The 15,042-nt window shown below is 40.9% G+C and overlaps 1 protein-coding gene across 2 annotated transcripts in view; it reads right to left on the bottom strand.

The window, feature by feature from the left end:
* Positions 1–15,042, bottom strand: part of LOC126299294 (uncharacterized) — a 483,067-nt gene that overhangs the window by 245,477 nt on the left and 222,548 nt on the right. The gene's annotated exons all lie outside the window — the stretch shown is intronic.

The raw sequence follows: 15,042 nt of genomic DNA, 5'->3' as shown, positions 1-15,042 counted from the left end.
CTCATGTCAGACAGTACTATAAGCACCTGATAAGAGTTTGAAAGGGGCCTCATTATGGGTCTCCATTGGCTGGCTGGATGAATTGTGCAATATCCACCTTTTTGGGGCATTTGGATAGGACAGTGGCCCAATGTTGGATTGTACGGGAACATGATGGCAGGCATACTCGTTGTCAAAGTTCCAGTTGACCAGGTCTGACCACCACGAGGGGACATTACTGTATTATGCACTGGGCACATTCTAAGCCCTTTACAGCTGCACCTGTCATCCAAGAACCAGTAATGGACTCTCTGTGACATTCTGCGCCATGTTGTAGCAATGGTCAGAGAATAGCTGCAACCAGACTAGGAATAACTATCTCATACATAGCCTGCTGTTAACACCACAATGCAAATGTCTGCAATTGGAGTTGCCATTGTTAGGAAATACAGGCTGGCAATGAATGACACAGTATTACATCTAGTGAAGAATTGCGGTTCTGCTTTACCCCAGACAGCCATCACCAGTGAGCATTGGGATGACCTGGGGAAAGGTCCCATTGTTCCGAGGTTTTGGTGAGGCAAAGCAGAATTACTCCTGGCATCATGGTGTGGAAAGCCATTGTGTATGACTTCAGGACACAGTTGTTAGTGACTGAGGGAACTCTGATGGCACAACAGTATGTCTTGGACATCCTCCAATCTTGTGTGTTACCTCTCATATGACAGTAACGTGATGCCATTTTTCAACAGGACAATGTTCGTCCACACAAGACACATATGTCTATGAACAACTGTGTGAGAAATGCTGAAGTACTCCCATGACCAGCAAGATCCCAAGAGCTTTCCCCCAATTGAACACGTGTGACACCAGCTCAGATGTCAACGCCGTCCCAGTCCCATCATCCAGAATATCAAATATCAGATAAAACATAAGGTTTTAGAGATACAACGTCGTATCTGGCATTTTTTAGAGATAAAGGTAAAAGAAATTTTTTTCAGCAAGAGAAATTATATCACTGTTATCACCATATTCATGCTGCTGATAACTGTGATACCTCATTGTCCTCAGAGTGTGTTTACATTCATTCAACAATTTCTCAGCTTTAATATTAAGACAGTAGAGCAGCAGATATGTCAAAATGGCCAATTTTTTAGCTACGTTGTTATGACTCTTAACCCCCAGTGGTGGGCCAGCTTGCATCAGGAAAGGATACAATGGCTTTATGGTATCCTTCCCAACTGAATCAGTGTGTGCATCCAGGCCAGACGGAGTGCAACGTCATACTCACAAGTGCGCTAGTACTCCAAGTTATATGTAAATTTACTCCATTTTGTAATCAATGAAATAACATCACGTACTATCCAACCAGAGTGGTTTTATTTCGTTTCTTCTCCCGATGTTGGGGATTCACTATTTTGTCAAGCGGGTGTATATTGTACAACGGTACGTTTATGCTGAAGCCTCGTGTTTCGCGCACAGCCTTGCTTAACCGTTCAACTTATATAATTATGCGCTACTGTTTATGCTGGTCGTTGGGATCTGCGAAAGGCGGCGGGAAAACAACATTTCGAGCAGTCCGCAAAAAGATGAATTCATACATTGCAAAATTCCAGTAATATGATTCAAAACGGATAATTTGGAAAGCATCAATTACACTAGACGAGGAAAAAAATTGTCGTAAACACTGGATATTTTATCTGTGTGAGGTACAAGTGAGACGTAGGTGCGTATGTACGAATGTGAGATGTAAACAACAAATGAAGCCACTAAGAGCAGAATTTAGTCACGAGTGGGAAATTTTATTTTTGCAATTTTCTGTAGCTGCAGCAATGGATTCTTGAAATAAATATTTCACACATATTTACAACACACCTGAACGACTACATGGGCACAACGAAGGGTATCCGGTACAGATTTAACAATCATTTTCTGAGCATTGCTGGTGAATTAAATAAAAATTTAGTTTCTACATGGAATCATATAACTTCCTTGGCAAATGATGTCTGAAATACACCTCTGTGATACAGACAAGGGGGAGAGTGAGTCAATAATTAAATCACCGAAGACTCAAGACTCTCATGCATATGATGGCGTGCCTAGCAGAATATTAAAGTACTGTGTTGCGCATGTTAGAACTGTATTTAGCCATATTTGTAATTTTTCCTTAAGGAGCGTTCAGTTTCCTGAACAAGAACGCAAAAGGCGTGATTAACAAAACCTTGGACTCCAGCTACCAGAGTTGCTTTTTGGCCATAAGTGCTATCGGAAAAGACCATGCGTCTATTCTCTTGATTAGCGTGAAAAGTGTAGAAGGTGTTGCAGTTTGTGAATAATATAGAAATCGAGTAGAGAAAAACAAAAAGCAAAGATTCACAGGTCATATAATTGATGTGAACGAAGCAGTAGGCTCTAAGCTAGTGTTTTACAAACACTGTTTTGATTGAGCCAATTTACAGCTATAGAACGTTGCATATCAATTAGTAAGCTTCAACACATACCAGTATATACTACGTATAATCTGGCCAGGCCATACGTTTTGCGCCTGCACTATTCGCGCACTGTGCTTTTCCAGCTCCCACAATTAAGGTGCTTCCCCTAACCATCGATCTTTAGTCTCAGTTGTTACTTTATCGCCATGTAACATGGTTGTCGATCGAATGCCTCAACAGGAATTAAATACATCAAATAAGAATAATTTACAAACTTTAAATTTCATCTTTACAAGCATTTTTTTTCCAAAACAAAACGAAAACACCGTATGCCACATGTGTGTTTAGTACCGTTCTGTGTTGCATTTGACTGCTCACAATATGTGCCACAACATACTAAATAAAGGACTCTGTCCGAATACACAGTCTATAAATTGAGGAGCAAGAAGAGATTTTAGTAAGTGGAGAGAGTTCTCTATGAGAACACTCGTATGACCTTACAGGCATACTAAGAACTTATTTCCTGTTAACTAGCATAGTATAGTGCGTAGTGGTAAACGTCGAGTCGCTTAAGTGCAGTTCTTATGTGAGTTAAGGTAGGTTACAGGTGCCAGCTTAGTCCTGTTTGTATATTTTGTTAAGTTATTCAGCTAGTGAACTAATTGGTTTTGTAATCAGTAAGTGTGAGGTGATAGATAAGAAAATGGGTGCAATCCGAAAACAAGATTTTTAGAAAATAAAGACAGTTTGGTCGTTTCTAACGTGCTTAGTAATTTTGTTAAAGTGGTAGTACATGTTTCACTTGCGAAATATAGGGGACAAAATCAAAGAGCTGCAGTCAGTACCAGTGTGAGCGTTGCAAAATAGCTCACTTCAGAGAGCTGTGGTAAAATAAACTATAAGCTGGTATTTACTCAACATGGTCCACATTGCTATAATTATAGACTATGGATACAAACTTTTCCAACAAACGGTCTTCAATAGCTTCATCCTTGTCTCCTATACCCTGTGAATTTCTATGATGTATGTGGCATAGGGTACTTTTCATTGTATCATATATTAAGGTACCTTCCATTTTCATTTGTAGATAGAGCATGGGAATAATAACTGCTTGTCAACTCTGTGTAAGGTAGTAACATTTGCTGCACAATAACTACAGAATCGATATATAGGGGTTGTGAGGTTCAGGAACATTTAGTTGCTATTTTTCACATTACAGTTAACGCTACATGTACGCTGGGTATGTTGCTATCATGATACAGACATAGACTGAAACACAGGGAGGCGATTCCCATGATCAGCAAGCAGCCTGTGAGTACGGTTGCGCCATATGTCGCTGTAGATGAGCTGGTGGTGTGAGAAACTGACCAATATTTGAGAACATATCTAGCAGCGTGATGATAGATGCCGAGGACAACAAGAGATTCAGGTGTGACTCAGCTACTTTTTCTGTATCAAATGTTGATTAGTAGGCTACACTTTTAACGTAATAAATGTTATGGGCAGGCTAAAATCATTAAAGCTCTTTTATTATTACTATACTCCATTATGCAGTAAACTAATATTAGAATGCTGCACATGCATCAATAGCTACACAAGTAGAATTTTTCCACGTCAAAACTCTACCAGATAAAGAGGAAACCTCTACCATTCTCGCATTAGATGGACCAGTCGAAACCGAGCGAGCGCCGTGTCATCCTCAGCCAGTGGCGTCATCTGCATGCGACATGGAGGGGCGTGGGGTCAGTACAATGCTCTCCTGGTCGTTGTCAGATTTTGAGACCTTGAAGTTATTCTACTTCTCATTCAAGTAGCTCCTCATTTGGCATGATGAGGCTGAGTGGACCCAGTGCAAGCCTCCTATCAAGGGAAAATCCCTGACTATACCGGAAATTGAACTTGGATCCTATGCATGACACTCAGGCACACTGATCACTCAACTACAAAGACGGACTGAGCTTCTCCAGAAGAAAAATTTATCTTCCATGTGGGACGATAGCAATGAGAGGACTAGATATGGGTTATCTTTTCTTTGCAGTCTCACGAGGAAAGGCAGGCTCAGTTTAACCACACAGTTCCAATGTCATTTTCTTCAGACTCATGACTGTCTTCAGAAACTGCATTGAGACTTATTTCATAAGGGGATCTTGTGATTTGGTATCCCTATCCTGGCGATCAGGAGTACAAACTATTTCATAACTTATTGGGAAGCTGGAATTTGAACACAGAGCGACATTAGAATTAGCCAAGATAAAATTGTGTGGCTCGTGAGTAGCAATGTAACGTTGTAGAAGTGAATGTCATGGAGTGTAATAAGTGGGTGTCTTGAAATGTAATAAATTCATGTCACAGAAAATTAAGTTTGCGTCCAAGGATTATGGATATTTTGCGAGCGAAATATTGAGAACATTCATCACCTGGACAGCACGAGGAAAAAGATGAAAGATGGCGGCTACAGACGTGGCGAGGTCAGCCATAACTGTGACGTAACAACCGAAAACGAAAATGTGTTATTAAGAGGAAAATATGGCAAGCTTGTTCGGAATTAACGAGAGAGAGAGACAACTGAACTTATACAGCAAATTTGGCAAAATAGGGGATTATATCAGGGATATCAACGATATTAAAAACAAAACAGAAGTAGCTGTCACTGACACGAACCAAAGGAAATAAGCAACTGCAAGGAATAAAAACAGAAAAAAACAGAAGCATCTGTGGAAGATATTAATGACAAAAACGAAGAGATTATTAAAAATACCAAGAAGGAAACTAAAGAATTATGTGAACATATTGCTGGCTTCACAGAAGACAAAAAGATTAATGACAAATGAGTTGCCCTATAGAGTGAATACAAGCGAAGCCATTCTACTCAAACATAGTACGGATATCAACAAAAATAAAAGTGCCATTAATACCTTGCAAACTACTTTCAGTGAGGAGACTGACAGGGGAACATTCCCAGGTGTAAGTAAATGACCTAGATGAAACTTGGCAGAATGTAGAGGGTCCAAAATAATGCAATATGCACTTTGTTTTTGTTTTTGAACAATTTCACTCTTAAGCAGTAAAACACCCTGAAAAATAATTTGGCGTATTACGTTTAGAGGAATCTCCAAAACCATGAAATATAAAAAAATGCGTTTCATACACTCCTGGAAATGGAAAAAAGAACACATTGACACCGGTGTGTCAGACCCACCATACTTGCTCCGGACACTGCGAGAGGGCTGTACAAGCAATGATCACACGCACGGCACAGCGGACACACCAGGAACCGCGGTGTTGGCCGTCGAATGGCGCTAGCTGCGCAGCATTTGTGCACCGCCGCCGTCAGTGTCAGCCAGTTTGCCGTGGCATACGGAGCTCCATCGCAGTCTTTAACACTGGTAGCATGCCGCGACAGCGTGGACGTGAACCGTATGTGCAGTTGACGGACTTTGAGCGAGGGCGTATAGTGGGCATGCGGGAGGCCGGGTGGAAGTACCGCCGAATTGCTCAACAAGTGGGGCGTGAGGTTTCCACAGTACATCGATGTTGTCGCCAGTGGTCGGCGGAAGGTGCACGTGCCCGTCGACCTGGGACCGGACCGCAGCGACGCACGGATGCACGCCAAGACCGTAGGATCCTACACAGTGCCGTAGGGGACCGTACCGCCACTTCCCAGCAAATTAGGGACACTGTTGCTCCTGGGGTATCGGCGAGGACCATTCGCAACCGTCTCCATGAAGCTGGGCTACGATCCCGCACACCGTTAGGCCGTCTTCCGCTCACGCCCCAACATCGTGCAGCCCGCCTCCAGTGGTGTCGCGACAGGCGTGAATGGAGGGACGAATGAAGACGTGTCGTCTTCAGCGATGAGAGTCGCTTCTGCCTTGGTGCCAATGATGGTCGTATGCGTGTTTGGCGCCGTGCAGGTGAGCGCCACAATCAGGACTGCATACGACCGAGGCACACAGGGCCAACACCCGGCATCATGGTGTGGGGAGCGATCTCCTACACTGGCCGTACACCTCTGGTGATCGTCGAGGGGACACTGAATAGTGCACGGTACATCCAAACCGTCATCGAACCCATCTTTCTACCATTCCCAGACCGGCAAGGGAACTTGCTGTTCCAACAGGACAATGCACGTCCGCATGTATCCCGTGCCACCCAACGTGCTCTAGAAGGTGTAAGTCAACTACCCTGGCTAGCAATATCTCCGGATCTGTCCCCCATTGAGCATGTTTGGGACTGGATGAAGCGTCGTCTCACGCGGTCTGCACGTCCAGCACGAACGCTGGTCCAACTGAGGCGCCAGGTGGAAATGGCTTGGCAAGCCGTTCCACAGGACTACATCCAGCATCTCTACGATCGTCTCCATGGGAGAATAGCAACCTGCATTGCTGCGAAAGGTGTATATACACTATACTAGTGCCGACATTGTGCATGCTCTGTTGCCTGTGTCTATGTGCCTGTGGTTCTGTCAGTGTGATCATGTGATGTATGTGACCCCAGGAATGTGTCAATAAAGTTTCCCCTTCCTGGGACAATGAATTCACGGTGTTCTTATTTCAATTTCCAGGAGTGTATAAAGGTTGAAATGTAATTAACAGTTTTGGAAGCTGTATAAACAATTTTGTAATAATTCGAAATTTTTCAAAATACCTCTACAATTAATTAATTTTGAAAAATAAAAGCGTCTGAATAGCATAAATAAAATAAGCTTTTATGCCACATCAATCCATCTGTAGTGAGACTGGTTTTTGAACACCAATTTTGGAGAATAATCTGTACACAATGTGCTGCTGGACTGGAAAATAAGCTGTACACAATGTGCTGTAGGAATATTTTAAATCTACCTAATTAAAATATCTAAACATTCGTTATTATTCTACTTATTTTTGTATTTTGTCTTAAAACGTTATTTCTCGTTTTAATTTCGTGTCTTTTTGTTTTCTTAGTTTACTGTACACATATGTGTAGTTTGCTAATTGAAAATAATAAATAACTGATTATTATGATGCAAAATCATTGTAATATTGGTCATCTCTAAAGAAATGGTTAAAATACGTTTTTAGATCACGTACCATACATACAATGAACGAAAATTCGTCACATAATACACACACCTGATGAAACAGAATTCGGTAGAATTCTCAAATTGTGGCTGGAAACCTCCTAAATACCCTGACTTGTCCCAGGCAAATATTCAATACAATGCGAAACCTTGATGAAGAAAACTGATCATGTGCTAGTATTGTTACTATTTTTCAGGTGGAGACTGACATCATAAAAATTCAACAGATCTAGATCTAAAAATCTTTTCATGAAGTTCTTCCAACACCGAAAGCCATACATATTCGAAGGCTGTACCTGTCCCATCCAGTCTTTTGGGATCAGCAGACGAACAATTTCCTGGTCTTCAGGTATGACGCTCAAACGTTTTTTCACACACTTTTCATGGTTATAAAAGAAACTGGGAATTCGAGAATCCATTTTTTAAGCTCCAAATGTTCTTTGTGATAGCATCAAAATCTGATAAAAGAGCGTCTGACTACATGAAAGATATTTCACAAAAGATTTCTTTTCTAGTACATGAGAAAAATTTGTATTGCTAGATTCTCATCATGGTCAGTGTGAAAGAACCGCATTAATAATCGTACCTAAGTACAAGGAATTTGTTCTCTGGCAATCCCAAAAAGCTCAATGGCTTCGGTACAGGCGCTAGATGTATATGGCTTTCGATGTTGGAAGAACTTCCTGAGCAGACTTTCAGATCTAGTTCTTTTGAATAATTACGATGTCAACCTCCACTTGAGAAACAATATAATAAAGCTGCAGTCATTGGCATATAATCAATTCTCTCCACCACAATTTTCGAATGTACTGAATATTTTCCTAGCACAAGTGAGTTTACTTAGAGAGCCAGATACAATTTGAGGATCCTGCTGAATTTTGCTTTACAGTGTGTTGTCTGTCATGTGTATTATGAGAAGAACTTTCGTTCATTATATGTGCTCCGTATAAAAAAAAAGCCTTGTGTTTTAAGCATTTCTTTGCAGATTATCATTACTGTAATGATTTTGTATCATAATAATGAGTTACATATTATTTTCATTTCACAAAATACATGTATTTGAAACAGGTAATAAAAAAACCATAAATTTAAAACGAAAAATAATAGTCTAAAACATAAAAGAAAAAATGTAGAACAAATAATTAGAATAATAATTATTGTGTATGTTGAAAATACTCCATTAGCACTTTGTGTAAGGCTTATTTTCCAAAAATGGAATTTTAGAAACCAGTTTCAGTACACACGGATGGATGGACGTGAAAGCTCCTTTTATTTATGTCATAACAAAAGTTTTAATTTTTCAAAGTTAATGATCGTTTAGTATTTTGCAAAATTTCAAATTATTCCAAAGGTTCCTTATATGTTTTCAAGAACATCAATTACATGTCACCTTTTATATTAAACACATTTTTTTTATATTTCATGTTGCTAAGATCCTTTTAATCCTGAAATGCCAAATCATCATTCAGGGTTTGAAACTGTGAAAGCGGAACTGGGCAAAAACAAAGACTATGTATTGCATTACTTTGACCCCCCTACATACCCACCAAGTTTCATAAGGATGATTTATGTACACCTAGGAATGTTACCTTGTGAGATTGAAAAGGACAGTCTCTGAAATGAATAATTAATTAGCTGATTATGGAGAAAAGAATATGCAAAAGTGAACATGTCCAGTCTACACTGCCAGTATCTGTTAAAGCTGATTTTGTTCATGATTTTGTGTTCACTAATACAAAGGGGATATTTGAGAAATTAGACAGTATTCAGCACAAGAGCAGTGACTGTAATAACATTGAAAGTAGTTTCATTGCTAAAAATGTGAACAAGAATTAAATTCAAACATAAAAAGTGTGGTTGCAGCATATGCCAGTAGTGGAAATATTGTGGAGGCCACTACTTGAATGTATGTGCTTTTCACAGTTTTGCTGCTACTGGAAAATTACATCAAGTAGCCTTTATCAAACAGTTTAATAGAGTGTCAACAGAACACAGAGACGACAGAAGGAAAATAGATTGTGTCACCTGTGAGATGGAAATGACTTTCTAGCTTGCGGAATGAGAGCAGGAGATAGTTGACAGTTATATGAGAAGTTTGTCAAAATGTTCTTGGATAAATATTGGTCGAATAGTACTCAGAGTAACGCAAGAAATTGCACTTTACTGGGGAGAAGTTTGTCAAATAGCAAGTATGGTAACTACAAAGATTTTCCCAAATCATTTTTGAAAAGAATTTATGTCTTGACAATCCATTAAGTGAAGAAGATCTAATGGGGGTAGTAGTGGTTAAACTACCGACACATGTACAGGAAAAACTGATAGGGATTGCTAGAGAGAAAACTGAAGAACTGAAGATAGTATGTGATCTGATGCTTTCCCAGCGTATATGCTGCTTCCCACGTTCTCAAATATATTGATGGATCCAGACATCGAAGGTCCATGATATCTGCTATCATCTGATGGTGGTGATGGAATAATGTGTCTACTAAATGCTGACTTTATTTATACCTGCTGGTCCAGAGTTCAGGCCTCCCTGGCCGGCACCATGCTTGGTTGTGGTGGTGGTGGTGGTGGGGTGATGGAGGGAGGGGGGGGGGGGGGGGGCGTGTGGCTGCAATACTGGTGGGCGGCAGGAGAGTCTTAGTGGTCTTCCACTCTCCTTTCCTATCGCATTTTGTGTCTGGATGTCTTATTCAGCTTTGATTGAGCTTAGTATTGGCTCTCATACCTTGTTCAGTTGGAAGTCTATGTCCCGTTTGATTAAATTATCAGTCACACACATTTAAATTGCTGCTTTGAATGTGCAGTCTCAAAATTTATCGGTGGTAGCCAGGACTTTTGCTTGCTGGGAATTCTTTTTATGTCCATTTTCAGTGCAGTGTTCTTCTATTGCAGACTGTTGTCCCAACAGCCAGGATTGTAGGTGCTGTAGAACAGGCTATCCAAAGAGTACCAGAGGAAACTCGTTAGGAAACCTATCGAATTCTCACCAACTCGGGTCTACCACAAAGCAATATCTCTATAGGGGAAAGAACAACACTTTGTACCCTCAGAGAAGACGAAGAAAATCTTGTTCTTTCAGCTAATAAGGGCAATGCCACAGTTCTCCTCCAATGTAAGGACTATGAGCGTAAAAAGCTAGAGATTCTGGATGATCCAACATATCAGAAAATAGCAGCATATCCAACCAAGAAACTGCAGTGAAGCACATCTGCTCTGTTAAAGAGTGGGTCACTCGCTGACAACGTCGTCAAATCACTTTGGCAGCACACTTCTGTACCAATCAGATTGTATGGCCTACCAGAGACCCACAAGGGAGGCACTTGCCCAGTAGTGAGCAACAATGGGGCACCAACAAAACCCCTGCTGAAGCATCTGGCTTGTCTGTTGGGCCCTCAAGTGTACACATCACATATGAAATTCGGTGGATTTATCAGTCAGCTGAAGGAGCTATGGTTGCATGAGTCTGACATTGTGGTCAGCTTTGATGTTGTCCCACTTTTCAGTCGAATCCCATTGGAAATTTCCATTAGACTAATCAATGAGAAGTTCAGCCCTAAGATGACAGAGCTATTTAGACATGATCTGGCATCGATCTATTTTACTTTTAGTGGGCAATACTGTGACCAGTCTGATGACATAGCCATAGGCAGCCCCTTGTCGTCAGTTGCAGCAAATTTGTTCATGGAGCACTTCAACGACAGAGCAACGGAAACATGATTGTTTCTTTCGGTATGTCAACGACAATTTTTTCATCTAGCCACAGGTATCCGAAAAACAACAGAAATACTCAGAACATCTGAATTTCATCCACAAAATCATCCAGTTTACCATGGAAATAGGAAAAGATGGTTAACTTCCTTTTCTTGAAGTCCTAGTTCATGGGAAGGCCGATGGCTCTCTTGCCCACAGTATATACAATAACTCAATGCATACAGATTTATATCTTGATGCCTCCGGCTGCCACCATCCCTCACATAAGAACAGCGTGCTCAACACTCAAGTACACAGAGTGTACTCCACTTCACGCGAACAAAGTCTGACAGCAGAGCTATGACACCTGGAACCCGTCTCCCACGAGAATGAATACAGCAACCCACAGATTCAGATAGTCCTATGATATAAGAGCCCAAAGAAAGACACGGAGGCATAAAACACGGAAGACGAAGAGAAGAAAAACCCTTTCATGCCGTTTGTTGGCAATGTATCGTTAAAAATAGGCAGACTACTGCAAAAAGATACATAATGCCAGTTTTCAGCCCGCTAGAAAAAAATAAGCTTTATTATGGACAGTGGAAGACGACTTGTGTCCCAAAATGTGAGATGTACCAAGTTCCTTGTGAATGTAGAAAAACTTATATTGGACAAAAGATCTGCGCAATAGAAATTCGATGCAAAGAACATGAGAACCACACTCGCTTACTGCAGCCCAATAGGTCTGCAATAGCAGAACACTGCATCTACAGACAAAAAATAATTACCAGCAAACGAAAATCTTGGCTTCCACAGATTATTTTTGGGGCTGCATCTTCTCAGAAACAACTGAAATCCGTGTTGTTATAAATTAATCAATAGGGATAAGGGGTTTCCAATTGAGCAAGGCACTGGAGTCAATAATAAGATTCATCAAAGCAGAAAGCGACATCTGGCTTTCCAAGAGGAGCAAGTCATGGTTGGAACTGAGGTGGTTTATGTCTTCATGGTAGCAGACAATGTATTGGTCATAGTGAAGAAAACATTAATAGGAGGGATGAAAGGCAAGCTCAGAGAAGTAGTTCTGAGCTGGAGAACTGAAGTGGAGTCTGGATAAGGTCTGGCCAAGAACTCAAGTATTTTCAGGACCAATAGCAATTAAACAGATGGTTAGAAACGAGTTTGGATATGTGAGGGAAGCCATTTTTGAAGAAAATAAGACCGAAAGTACAGAAGATTATCAGAATATAACAAATGTTGCCATTAATGACGTGGAGGCTGTAGGGCCACTGAGAAAGGAAGCAAATTATTTGTCACAGCAGGCAAATAATAGACAAAGAGAAAGTAACACAGTTACCAGAACAGGGGGTTAAAGTTGTTATGTGGCATTAGAGTTAAGAGCAAAATAGTAAATTGACAAGTGTTGCTAGAAATGAAAATTCTACAGAGCATTGGAGGTTAGTGCTATAGTGGTACCAGAACTCTGTTGGTTTAATCATAGGAACAGATCTGTTATTAAACCATGCTGCTGTCATAGATTCAGAGGAGACAAATATGACTGTGAAGGCGAATTGTAGGAAGAATAAGATAAAGATGGCAAATATATTTAGTCCTCACGTAGAAGCACGGGTTAGGATGGTACTTGAAAGTGATACATGAATGTTAAAGCCAATAAGAATGAAATTACTTCACAGAAAGGAAGCAGTGGTCACAAAAATACTTTAAAATCATACAATGAGATAAGGGCTGAAGTAAATGAAACTAAAGTAATTAAGAAAAGTGGAAAAGGGGAGTTAGAGAAGTTGCTTTTGAAGTGTATGAATGTGTTTTCAAACAAACCCAGACGGATGCAAGATGACCATTTTAAATTCAAAATCAAACTCCATCAGCTGTTTAAACTAAAACCTTAATCGATAACATTAGGAAAAAAGGATTCTGTAGAAAGGGAAATTCTAGCATGATTAATTATCAAATCATTGAAAGGATGACAAGCTAATATTGTAATCCATAAGTGTATGTGACTAAAAAGGATGGCTCCGCGACGAAAACGTTTAACACTAGAGATATGAATAAGACCATAGAACCTCAGAACGATCGACCAGAAGCTCTTGAAGAGTTTCTAAGGAAGTTTGAGGAAGCCAGCATATTATCCAGTAGTGACCTGATAAAAGGATATTGGCAAGTTCCATTACCACTACACAGCTTTTGTTTATGGGGGTAGATACCTCGAGTTCAATGTACTACAGTTTCGATAAACATCTCAGTGTATCCGTTAAGGAAATGTACTGGTAAGGCAGTAGTCAGTAAAGTGAACAAGCATTACATATCCGCTGTAGGTAAGCCTGAGAAGATACTTGTATTGTATTGTATGGAACTGGGGTCCTAGAAACGACAGGCTATGACAGTCCACGTCCCCACCGTAGCCCGCAGTGCTACACAAACCCACAACAGGCTATAACAGTCCACTCACCCCACCGAAGCCCCACACTGAACCCAGGACTATAGTGTAGTGCGTCCCCCCGTGGCCGTACACAGCGAGAGCTTCTACCACTTGTCTTCATGCTTGCCAAATCCTACCTCGGCCAGCAAGGTCGCCGAATTTCTCCCCAGTTGAGAACGTATGGAGCATTATGGGCAGGGTCCTACAGCCAGCTCGAGATTCTGACGATCTAATGCCGCAATTGGACAGAATTTGGCACAATATTTCTCAGGAGGATATCAGCTAATCTATAAATCAATGCCAAGTCGAATAACTGCTTGTGTAAGGGCTGGAGTAGACCAATGTGTTACTGACTTACTCAATCTGTGAAGGTCTTTCTCTTGAATAAATCATAAATCTCCCCATTAAGATAATTCCTTCATGGTGCATAGCATGGTGCGTCTTTTCTTTCCTTCTTCCCCTTCCTTAGACTGTATTTCAAATGGCGGTCAATGAAACGAGACATCAACATCAAGGATCCTCGGAAGGAAAGTTTTGACGTTGACGTTGTTGGGGGGTACAGTGGCATAAGTTAGCCAATTCTCGTCGCCCTCACTGATGCTATAGTAGTGGACCTTTATTTATCGTAGTTTGCTTTGCTCTGTGACATTTTCCCTACATGTATTCTTCCATAAAATGCACAAAACATCTGTAAGCGAAAAAAAGACATAGGCTTCATAATACCTCTTCAAGCCTACATTATGCATAATAATAACGTAAACTGATTCAATACGACGTGTGTTTGCGCTGAGAGTATTGACAGCGTTTGAACTCCTACTACTCAGATCCTCGTGGGGTAAGGGGTCGTTCACGGAAGACTGACCTCTCTCTGGCTGACACACACTTCTGTGGCTGCGGTCATGGGCCCTGTTTAAGGTGGCAAATTCCTCTGTCGTCGCTGCACTGCAGCACGGTGAGTACATGGGATGTATTTGATGATCTGTAGGCCAATTTTGCAGGTTTTAAGTGTCAGTGCAATATGGCGATCTGTACAAAATAGTTTTTTGCCGCTAAAAGTCTCATTTGTAGAAAGAAAAAGGCAGACAGTGCTTCCACACTGGCTGCATCAGTAATTTGGTGGGTAAATTCAGCAAGAGTCCATCAGCATGACCCATTCATTCGCAAGACATCCTTTGTGCTGTGACATAGGAGCCTCTATATAGTGGTGAGAACGTTGTCAGTTTGTTGAAAGCAGCATTTAACGATTTCCAGGAAGGCTAACACGTGATGGACAGTGTGCCATGTTAGGACCAGCAGGAGGAATGCATTCGGCGATATTCTGGTATATTTTCGTAAACAGGTGCTGTTAGGACAAGAATTTCCATGCAGACAAGCTGAGACCATGAAAGTTCCTACAAAAGCGACTGTTAACTATTTCTGCAGAACTTTACCAATTTCTG

This window comes from Schistocerca gregaria, chromosome X (assembly GCF_023897955.1).
Source record: "Schistocerca gregaria isolate iqSchGreg1 chromosome X, iqSchGreg1.2, whole genome shotgun sequence".
Classification (NCBI taxonomy): domain Eukaryota; kingdom Metazoa; phylum Arthropoda; class Insecta; order Orthoptera; family Acrididae; genus Schistocerca; species Schistocerca gregaria.
The sequence above is the reverse complement of the archived record's forward strand: the minus strand, read 5'-3'. Positions and strand labels throughout refer to the sequence as shown.